The sequence below is a fragment of the Pinus tabuliformis genome, chromosome 1_2 (assembly GCF_031772625.1).
Source record: "Pinus tabuliformis cultivar Carrire ecotype Pingquan chromosome 1_2, CPIR1, whole genome shotgun sequence".
Classification (NCBI taxonomy): Eukaryota; Viridiplantae; Streptophyta; class Pinopsida; order Pinales; family Pinaceae; genus Pinus; species Pinus tabuliformis.
This window is the reverse complement of record NC_142298.1, coordinates 758,305,549-758,313,668: the sequence shown is the minus strand read 5'-3', so window position 1 is coordinate 758,313,668 and position 8,120 is coordinate 758,305,549. Positions and strand designations below refer to the sequence as shown.

At 34.8% G+C, this 8,120-nt stretch overlaps 1 non-coding gene across 1 annotated transcript; it reads right to left on the bottom strand.

The window, feature by feature from the left end:
- Positions 1-6,741: 6,741 nt before the first annotated feature.
- On the bottom strand, positions 6,742-6,815 carry TRNAN-GUU (transfer RNA asparagine (anticodon GUU)). The gene has a single exon. It is a non-coding gene; the product is annotated as a tRNA-Asn (tRNA).
- Between the last annotated feature and the right edge of the window lie 1,305 nt (positions 6,816-8,120).

The following is an 8,120-nucleotide window of genomic DNA, read 5'->3' as shown; positions in this document are numbered from 1 at the left end:
GTGTGATTGTCTCAGTTTATTTCAGTTCATGATCTGTATGTATGTGTAGGTTGCAATAGTGTTTTCATCGTTGTTTAAATAATTAAATAACTTGTTAAATGTAAAGAACAAGTAGAAGATGATAAAGCAGTGTTTGCAGTAGCATTTCTTATGTGTTTTCACATGTACCATGCCAAGTACTTCACCAAGTTGGATCTCAAATTAGAATACCATTAGGTATGAGTCAAAGAAGAAGACACATTGAAAATCACCTTCAAGGCAAGGCAAGTTCTGTATTAATGGTTGGTAATGCCTTCAGGTTTATGTAATGCACCATCTACTCTTATGTGTTTGATGAATGGTGCATTGCATCCCTTTTTAGATTCATTTGTAATAGTCTATCTAGATAATATATTGGTTTATAGCTCTAACTGATAATAGCACATATCACCTCTCATGGAAGTGTTCGAGACTCTAAAAAACCATGAACTACTAGAAAATTAAAATTTGAATAAATTAGAATAATGAATTTCTCATGTAAATATGTAACCAACAAGGTTCGTATACGCAACAGAATATTCAAAATATCTGGAATATTGTAATATCCATAATATGACAAGTATTATTTATATAATAATGTTGAATGTATAAGAGATATGAAATGATATTATGTTACAAATGAGGGTCCTGCTTATATACTAGGCAAGGTGCCCCTCACGAATAGCCATGTGCTTTAAAACATGTTTCTTCAATATGCTAATTATTTATTAATTATTAATTATATATTATGTTCATAACATTGCCTTCCCCTTTAGAAAAGCTTTTTCCTCAAAGCTCAGTAATGACAATGCTTGATATCTTTTTTTGTCTCATAATGTTTTCTAACCTTTCTCAATTCTTGGAATTGTTATCTTTGACGATACAAACTGATATGAACTTTTGAGTGTAGTACATAATTGTCACACACTAAAATGATCTAGCCATCCCAAATTAATCTTCAGTGAATCTTGTTGTTATTGGAAACTTGGGATGAATTGTTATCATAAGACTGGATTACAGTGACATCGAAATTCTTTGTAAAATAAGTCACTTTTCTCTGGTTTGAGTGATATGGATTTGTAGACTAGTTGAGATGTTAGTTTTTATGATTTGGGTGTCGATAAGGAGTTATTGTGATATGATTTCCCCTTATCCTATTTGTGGCGATTTATTGATTTACTTCAATTATTTGATTCTTCTATGTACGGAAGTTACTTGATTAATTGTTGGATCTTTGCTTGAAATTTCTGTCATTTGAACTACAACATTTGAATAATTTTTTACTTCAACTGGTTTATTATCTTCTTGAGTTGTGATATTGATTGGATCGGTATTTGTTCCTTTTTCCTCAACTTGCATTTTTACATCTACAGATTTCAATACTTCCTTCTCAATATGTTGTTGTACTTTGGTTTCCAATGACTTCTTATCCTTCATAAGCTATTAATCTGCATAAGTATTTTTTCACTATGGTCCTTAAGTTGAGAAAGTTTTTCATTTTTGTCTACAACAATTTTTTCAATTTTCTTTTCCATATTTTGCACCGACTTTTGACTTTCTAGAAGAATTACTTTTGAGATATTTTGTATGTATTCTAGCGTTACTAAATTTGACTTCAATGTAATGTCTTGTAGTGTTATTTTTTTCTTCCTATAGGAAAATGTCAAAAGCTTTATTTAGAATAAAGGTCCCTATTGTTTCCATCCAGGGTGAACCTAGAATAATGTCATATTGATCGCTCCATAAAAATTGAACAGAGAATTGTGATATAAAAGTATAATCTCCAATGTTTAATTATACATCAGTTATGTCATATTATGCTTCTCTAGGGGTTGCAATCCTCTGTTGCATCAATGGATACTAGTCAAGGGAAGCCGCCCACAGATAAACCATTTCTTGTGTTGTGTATTGTAAATTTTATAAGTTAGCCTACTTTGAACATACTTCCATGTTGTTTCACCTACTACTTGTCTGATATATTTCAGCACAACAATACTCTTTTGCTCTAATTTGGGCTTGCTTTTACCCCTAATTTTCTCATGCGATGTGTGGTTAAGAATTGTTTTCTCTAAGGTATAGTGATGTGTGGTTTGACGGTAAGTCTACTTGGGTGAAGCCTGGGAGACCGTAGTTCAAATCTCATTGAGTACACTGGCCTGCTGTGGTGGATGCTCGAGAAGCAGATTCCCCACCCCCGCCTTGGCAGCACGAGAGTCTTGCTTTGCTAAAACCATAGGATCTTAGTATATCGACTTGCAGGTAGTTGGATGTACTCTTGGTGTTATAGTGGCAACTACGAGAATTGATCCTGGGTCTCCCATAGATTAGGACTGGCAGTTACCGATTCACCATGTGGTTAAAAAAAAAAGAATTGTTTTCTCTACAGCTCCTTCATTTCTCAGTCAGGCCTCTTCCTGTGTTAAAGCCCTTCGAATTTGGGACTATTTCAATCTTCACCTTCATGGATGTTTGTCTAAGCTTCTTGCTGGGTTCACGTTTCAACTGTGTGGTTACCATGTACACTTTGTCATGCTTTGATGGGTTTCATTTTTATGCCATTTTTCCAATTTTATATGTGCTGCTGATTTTTATGATAATTTTTTCTTTTCTTCCCATGGATGGTTGCAGCTTTTATGATTTTTATGGGTTTGGTATCTTTTTCTTAGATGCGAGTAAATTCTATGAGTTTGATAGATTTATCTTGTTTCAGGGTTTAAAGACTTTCGTAAATATTTGTGAGCAAAATTCGTTCATAAATATATTGTGAACACTGGAGATGATGGAGAGATTTCCCATTTTGTTTTTCCCTTCATTTCTACTTCAGGACATTCACCCCACCTTCAAGCCTTTGGTAAACTTTTTATGGTAACTCATCCATCCAGATCTGTTTTAACAAATTAGTTCATCTTTCATTCTATAAAAACATGTTTCATAATACATCCATGTTTCTTACTTTCTCAATTAAAGATATTGATTAAGGTGAAGTTCCATTGTTACATCTACCAGAGCATAACACTTCAATTTCCTTTTAAAACAGTTGCTTCTGCTCCTTTCCATGATCCATTGACCCAAGCATCCTCTGACAACTCGTACTTTAGCCATTTCGTCCAGAATGGCACCCATATTTGGTCTTCATGCACTCTTTATTTAAGCTAATTCCTTGCAATAAACTAGAGGACTCTTTGGAAGATATTGATTGAGGTGAAGTTCCATTGTTACATCTACCAGAGCATAACACTTCAGGTTTTTTGAAAACAGTTGCTTCTACTTCTTTCCATGATCCATTGACCAAGACATCCTCTGACAACTCATACTTTAGCCATTTCGTCCAGAATGGCTCCCATATTTGGTCTTCATGCTCTCATTATTTCAGCTGATTCCTTGCAATAAACTAGAGGACTTTTTGGAAGCCCTTTGAAGAACATTGTTACTTTGACCATTATCAACTCTACATCTGGCCATTCCTGAACTTCAATAAAATTCAATATCCTCTACATGCATTGAATTGATAAAAGAAATGTTCTATCAACTACTTCAAAATTTGGACGGTTGCAAATCCTTGGACACTACAATTTGATTCTCAGTATTGGAGATGCCCCTCGCACTTAGAGCTACTGGACTTCAAATGTAATTTATTATCATTGATTTATGTTCCAAATTCTTAGAGTCTCTTGAATTGTATGTTTGATCTATTATTCTCGGCTCAGTATGCTGAGTTTTATACCGTCGATCTAAATAACTTAGATCTAATGATGTAAAACCTAGCATACAGAACATAAAATACTCTATAGCTGAGTGTTTATTGATTACCATTGAAATAAGCTTTTTCCCAATTGTAAAAGTAGGGTACTACCCACTTTATATTTGTGTATGTTGCCAGGATCATTAAATGAGATAGTGCAAAGATCTACATGCACTGAGGGCCCTCATTTTTGTTAAATTACAGAGCTATTTTGTGTTTGCCTTCATGGCTGCTTGCAGTTCAAACAGCCATGCCCAGACTAGTGCTTTTCATGTGTACTCTTAATTGTTCCATTTTCCCCTTTTTCTATTAGCTAATGTTATTCTATCTAGTTAAGGATCAGGTCCTAGTACAATATTGGTAGATCATATTGACTAGAGGGGGATTCTCTTCGTTTAGTTATGATAGACAACCGATTTAGGAATAATAGTTTTTACGAAGTTGCATAGTACCAGGAAGGTATCATCCTTAAATCAATCAGTAAACTATATTGTTTATTTTCCTGAGTCTGCCTGGGTCAAATGGGATTCATGGGTTTTCATCGGACAGAGAAAACCTATAAGAACATCTGCATCAGAGGTAGCAATCATCTGGTTGTTGAAATCTGTGTCTAGTATTTATTTATAGTCGTGTTGTAAAGTTTACGTTTTTTGTTGCAATCTATGATCGATGTACAACTATTGCGGTCCGTTTTGAAGTATTTGTTGATCTAGAAGGATTTAGTTCCATGGTCACGATGTTTGAAGGTTTGGGTGCTAGCTGGAATTATGTTAAGATATTATCAAATTTCTTATACCAGTGAAGTATTTGCTTAGACCATTATACTAACTCCCGCAAACCTGATTTTTTTGGATGGAGTTGGATACATTGTTCTTATGAAGTCTCCTATTGCATCTGGCATGGCAGCAGTTTGTGAGTCAAGTTCAGGAATGTTTTAAGATTATGAAAAATAAAGTCAATATATTGTAGCTATTGTGGGAGGTGCATGTATGGGGAAGTTTATAAGCATTTAGGGGATAAAAAGAGGTAGCTTAAGTTATGATATCAAGAAACGGTTTAACAATAAAATTTTAGAAAGTCTATCAATATTTAGTGAAATTAACAGTATTCTTTAAAATTTCATTAACAAGCATGTTAAAGTTCACTGAATGAAAACTCATATTAACTATAAATTGTAGTGGTGATAGACTTTGTTTAATCTCAGGAAAAGCCACTCTGTAAAAGAACATATTATTGTAATTATTGTGTATAGTTTTTTGTGGGCTTCTGTAGTTTTGACCTTTGAGGGCTTGACTTTTGTGGGCGGGTGCTATTTGAGTTGTTGGTCTGCAAGGAAGGTGTTTATGTTTTTTGAGTCAGAATGAGCACATATATGAACTTCCTCTCTTTGCCTATTTGTTGTGTATAAGAATTGCATTGTTGGATCTCACAAAAGTAATTTCTAGGGTGGATTTTTGTTTACCCTCAACCTTCTACCTGTTCAGGACCTTCCTCTTCAAATTTTTATTTCACTGAGTTAATTGTTCTGCTAAATGACTACTTTGCCTGCTTGTGAAGATGAATTGCATTGTTGGATCTCACAAAAGTTATCTCTAAGTTGGATTTCTGTTAACCGTCAGCCTTCTACCTGTTCAGGCCCTTCCCTTTCATATTTTATTGCACCAAGTTTAGTAAATTTTGAGGGTATTTTCCATTTACTCAGTGAGGACATTTTTCTCAGCTAGACTCGTTATCTGCCAACTAAGGAATCTCTTGAATTAATTGGCAAAATCAACTTCCTTCTGTATTCATTTATGTATATGGATGAACACCAATATCCTACAGCCTCTATAAGATTTAGGTGAAGCAACATCAATACCTTCATAGATTGACGGAATCATGTGATTCCATGAATTCGTTTGCACATATTATAACTGCTATACCATTCTCAGTGCTCACCAGAGAATCACTATTTCATCCACCTTGCAAAGTGCAGGCAGTATTCAAAACTGGTGAAGTTTTGTGGATAACTGGTCATTCATTTCATCCATGTGTGATTTAGCAACTTATATACTTCCAGTTACGTTTCATTTTAGAAAAACACGTTTCGATAATACCTAAAGGTTAACAAAAGTTTGACTGGATTGAAATTCCATTCTTGCATATACCATCTCCTCAATGCTTTGGTTTCCCTACCAAACAATTGCTTCTACTTTTACCATCCTTTCGATCTGATGACCCAGGCATTCTTTGCCATCTCTACAGCTCAAACTTTTATTTAGTTTGTTCGATAATAGCATCGGATATTCGATTTTTTCAGCTTATTGGGTTTATCATTTGGGATAGATGATTGCAATAAACTTGAGTCCTCCGAAGAGCATTGTCACGTTGATTGTTTATGAACTTCAATAAAACTCAAACTTTGAGTGTTTCTGAATGCAATAAACTTGAGTCCTCTGAAGAGCATTGTCACTTTGATTGTTTATGAACTTCCATCTTTGAACGACCGGAAGTCCTTGATTTGGTTGTCAATCCAACCAACTATTTGGAAATATCTTCCATGTAGCCAGCGATTTTCAGCTTCAAACGCCAATTTCTATTGTTGATTTATGTTCCAAATCCGTTTGCTCTTTTCACTATGCGATTATTAACATGACTTGGATCTCTTAGACATGGTTTGGATATATACCCTCTGTTGTTTCATGTTCTATTACTGGCAAGAAAACGAATCGGTCCAGGTTCGATCATTTTTTCCAGTCCAGATTGACGATGAATTCCTTTTATTTTCCTGCAATGCCCTGTTATAGCTTTTGGTAAGTATTTCCAACGGGAATTGTTGGTTTTTGCGTCATTGGATCTTGTCATCCTCACTCATAAGTTGAAAGCTGTAACAAAACAACTAAAAACTTTATAGACTGGGACTTGATGGTCTTTATGTTAGTGGCTCTCTGCATCCCAATTGATAAACCGAGGACACGAAGGAAATGATAAAAAAGATCATGCGCTAGAAGGAGGGCTTGAACCTCCGACCTTGTGGTTAACAGCCACACGCTCTAACCAACTGAGCTATTCCAGCTTGAAAAGCTAGTTTGATACTATAATTTAATAAGGTTCAAAGTCAATATTTTATTTCTCATCATACAACAAATCTAGTTATTAAATCTCTGCCCGCTTTATCGAGTCGGGAAATAAATAATTATGGCATCGAATTGCTAAAAAATTAATTATCGTTTTATCGGATTGATTCAGATGCATTACAATATATATATAATCCTTGGTCATCTTTATTGATTGGAAAATAAAGAAACATCTCTATGGATCATTGGTAAAAGTCTAAGTTTTTACGGAATAGAATGCAATTTTTAACATAAGTGAGCTACGATAAAGGATTTAATTGTGTTCACCCTCGGCCTTCTACCCGGTAAGGTCTTTCACCTTCAAATTCTATGTGATTTTTATCTGGATCATTTATCTTACGACCTCTAGAGCAATAGGTGAAGCAATGTCTGTAACTTTATAGATTGATGGAATCCTGTGATTCCATGAATTCGTTTGCACACTTAATTTGATTGCTTTACCATTCTCACCAACGAATTATCAATTCATCCACCTTTCAAAGTGTAGTGGATATCCAAAAGTGGAAAATTTAGTGGATATGGTCACTCATTTTATGAAAACAGGTTTCAACTTCATTCTGGTTTATTTTTCATTCTAGAAAAACAGGTTTCAACGATACCCAAAGGTTAACAGAAGTTTGATTTGGGTGAAGTTACAATAATCGGTACACCATCTCCTCGATGCTTTGGTTACCTTGCAAAATAATCGCTTCTACTGGTTTATTTTTCATTCTAGAAAAACAGGTTTCAACGATACCCAAAGGGTAACAGATGTTTGATTTGGGTGAAGTTAAACTGTTCGATACACCATCTCCTCGATGTTTTGGTTTACCTTGCAAAATAATTGCTTCTACTGTTCTCCATCCTTTCCATCTGATGACCCAGGCATTCTTTGCCATTCTGAGACAGCTCAGTCAACTTTTGTTTTACTAATTTGCCTCGTAATGGCATCTGATTTGTTCATGTTACTGGGCTTGTCATTTGGAATAGGTCATTGCAATAAACTTGAACCTCAATAAAATCCAAAATGTTCTGTCAATTCTTCCATCTTTTGGACTAATGAGTCCTTGGACACTAAAATTTGGTTCTCAGTCCAACCAACCATTTGGAAGTGTCTTTCCTGTAGCCAGATATTTTGGGCTTCAACTACTATTTCTACAGTTGATTTATGTTTCAAATACACATTTCTCTTCTCATGTTGCTGCACAGAATCATATATTCGATCAATTTTTCCTTTATTCAGATGACTTCGATCTCTCAAAGCT